The sequence below is a fragment of the Gopherus flavomarginatus genome, chromosome 11 (genome assembly GCF_025201925.1).
Source record: "Gopherus flavomarginatus isolate rGopFla2 chromosome 11, rGopFla2.mat.asm, whole genome shotgun sequence".
Taxonomy (NCBI): Eukaryota; Metazoa; Chordata; order Testudines; family Testudinidae; genus Gopherus; species Gopherus flavomarginatus.
Genome location: NC_066627.1, coordinates 45,597,389 through 45,600,737, shown reverse-complemented (window position 1 = coordinate 45,600,737; position 3,349 = coordinate 45,597,389). Strand labels below are relative to the sequence as shown.

The 3,349-nt window shown below is 42.0% G+C and overlaps 1 non-coding gene across 1 annotated transcript; it reads left to right on the top strand.

Moving 5' to 3' along the window:
* Positions 1 to 2,207: 2,207 nt before the first annotated feature.
* On the top strand, positions 2,208 to 2,280 carry TRNAK-UUU (transfer RNA lysine (anticodon UUU)). The gene has a single exon. It is a non-coding gene; the product is annotated as a tRNA-Lys (tRNA).
* Positions 2,281 to 3,349: the final 1,069 nt, after the last annotated feature.

Here is a 3,349-nt window from a genome sequence, read left to right as displayed (position 1 = left end):
GCACACGTAAGCTTCTGAAAATCTGGCTCTACATGTGAAGATTTCCTTAAGTGCTTACTGCATAATGACTAAATAGCACTGTACTAAAATTTGCACAGACAAAATTCCCATTGAATACAGTGGAAGTTTTTCCTGAGTACAGAGATCAGGGTCAGTCCTTGTCCCAATGGATGCTTTTGAAAATTCCATCCCTAGCGTCTAAGTGGCTTGGGAACACAAGTCCCAGTAGGACTTGTGCTTCTAGGCCCTTTTGAAAACCCTACCCTATGCTATTAACTCTTGAAGTGTAACCTGTCAATAGAAGACTTGGAAACTTTTCTGAGCGAGATGCTTAGCCTACGGGAAGACACCTTTGGACCAGTCCAGTGGCACAAGGAAGACCTGAAGCCATTCTATCACAGGGGAATCCCACAGCAACGTATAGCTGTGTCCACATGGGATGTTACTGCAAGGCAGGCTGGTGCACTCTAGATTCACACCCTGGCTTGGTGCACTGTAAGATGCCATATAGGCAAGTCCATATGAGCCTATGATGACAGAACAAGGAGTAATGGTCTCAAGTTGCAGTGGGGAGGTTTAGGTTGGATATTAGGAAAAACTTTTTCACTCAGAGAGTGGCGAAGCACTGGAATAGGTTACCTAGGGAGGTGGTGGAATCTCCTTCCTTAGAGGTTTTAAGGTCAGGCTTGACAAAGCCCTGGCTGGGATGATTTAGTTGGGAATCGGTCCTGCTTTGAGCAGGGGATTGGACTAGATGACCTCCTGAGGACCCTTCCAACCCCGATATTCTATGAAGAGCTCCACAGTTGTGAGTGGTGGAGAAAGGCAAATACAACACAGTTGAGGAGGGAGTCCTCTATTTGGAAACAATTTTCCCATCAGCACAATGCATTTTTGTTTTTGTCTCTCCCCTTTGCTCTTTCCTGCCAGGCATTTGCATGACAGTAAGATCTTTGGACCAGATTTTCAAAAGAGCTTAATACCCATCTAGGTACCCAAATGATGTTACCAGTTTTTTCAGAAGATCCATGGGTGCTGCTGAGCTCTGAGATCCTTTGAACATCTGGACATTTGTTTCTTGAGGATTCCTGTGGTTTATATGCCAGAGGAAGGCAAGGAAGGGTCACATTTTCAAAAGGGCTCATCTTCTCACTGAATTTATCAACAGGAGTTGCTAGGTGCTAAGCCCATTTGAAAATCGGTCCAGTTGATTTAGGAGCTGAGTGCCTTTGAAAAAGCCAGTCTCCACTGATGGCACTAAGAATATCTGAAAATCTGGTCCATAGTGACAACACAATGCAATGACAGCATCACTGGTCTCTGAGGGAAGGGATTCCCCATAGACAAAAGATTATGACGCCAGGTGAGGAGCAGAAGATGGACTCTTGATCCTCTATTCATTCAGGAACACTCATTATTAACAACTCTGCTGAGATAAATACAAAAACCATGATCCATGATAAAATTTCCAGCTCCTTTTTAAACACTTTTTAAATGTCTAGGGCCAAAGGGTGAATGCATAGGATCTGCAAAGATGGCTAGCCCGTCTCTCTCTTTGCTGCTGGATTCACCATCCACAGATGTCCATCCCCATCACGTTGCCTTCCTGCATCCATTCTTCGCAACATGGCCAGCCTACTTGTTCTTCAGTCTTCCAGATGTTATTCTTTTCGGTCAGTGCTTAAAAGGAGATGAGTTTTCATAATTAATCCCACCAGGTGATTACTATTGTCCTGAGGGAAATTAAATTAATTACACATATCTCATGCTAGTGTATGGAAGGGTAAGCAAAACTGTCCGGTTCCCACTCTGACTTTTGTAGGCATTAAAGTTTAAAGATTGACCAAAAATGGATCTGAGCCACTAATGTAGTTAAGTATACGCTTAACTTTAAGCAGGTGTTTAGTCTCATTATAGTAACAATGGAACATAACGTTTTAAATCCCCTTGAACTATGGAAAAGTTCAGATTCAGACATGAGCCTGCTCATGTCTTAAAAGTAAGAAAACACTTAAATGTTTTGCTTGATCAGGTCTAAGTTCAGATCTGAATCCAAATTTACCAAAGTACAAAGGGGTTTGGATCTGATGTTCAGTTTTGAATTCATGTTATAGAGATGGACCTGAGCCATTAGAGTTCAGATCTTGAGCCAGATTTGCACATCCAGAAAGTTCAAGTGACTTCCAGTTTGTATCCATACCTAATTTGCCTGGCTAGCTCAGTTGGTAGAGCATCAGACTTTTAATCTGAGGGTCCCTGGTTCATGTCCCTGGTTAGGCACAGAGAATCCTTCCTCCTGTGGGAACTCCAAAAAACATCAAACATCACATCCTCCTTCATGTTACACTTCTTGTGGGGGGAGGGATAGCTCAATGGTTTGGGCATTGGCTTGCTAAACTCAGTGAGTTCAATTCTTGAGGGGGCCATTTAGGGAAGTGGGGTAAAAACCTGTCTGGGATTGGTCCAACTTTGAGGAGGGGGTTGGACTAGATGACCTTCTGAGGTCCCTTCCAACCCTGATATTCTATGATTCTAATACTGACTCCTGGGCCTAGAGTTTTTCAGGTACCAGTTCTTAGCAAAATGAGTCAGATGTTTCATTGCAAACCTAGCTCTAGTTTCTTTTTATTTTCACTGGAAATGCTAAAATGGGGTTCTCTTAATTCCAATGAAAATGCCCTGCACAAAGTCTGTTTACTCGGTGAGATGGTAGCTGGTGGATTATTTAATTTTTGTGCATTGGGAATTAGATAGGAGTAATGTTTTAGGCAGCAGCTAGCTCTGGAAAGCAGTGGAAGTTAAAGAAAGCCATGCTTATGCTAATATTGCTATTCCACCGCAAAGAAGAAAGGTTAGCATGAGTGATCTCTCTCCAGTGCCTTATTAACTGCCTGCTTTCAGTTATAACATTTGAGCTGCTGCAGATTGGAAGTGATGTATTTTCACTCCTTGCAAACAGCTGTTCTGGAGTTTTAATTATGTACACCATATAAAAAGAATCCCAAATCAAAACACTTGGGGGGGGGGAATTATTTTTCTCCCCCTTTAAAAAACCACAATTTGTGTTTAGATTTATCTCTATAAACAGGATATTAGAGAAGCAAATGTGATAACACTTACTTTAATGAGTGTTTCATGGTTAATCCATTTTAGCATTTGGATGCTCTCAGCTGGCTTCTGCAGTAATTACATTTCCATTATCTTTAATTCATAACCTGATCTTTCATTACAAGCAATTTCTTCCTTTCCCTTTTCTGTGCTTGTATTTGCCTTTGATGCGCAGTGCTATGGGATGTTCTAATTCTGGGTCTAGTATCAACAGCGTTCTGACTGGGGGTTTTTGAGAGTG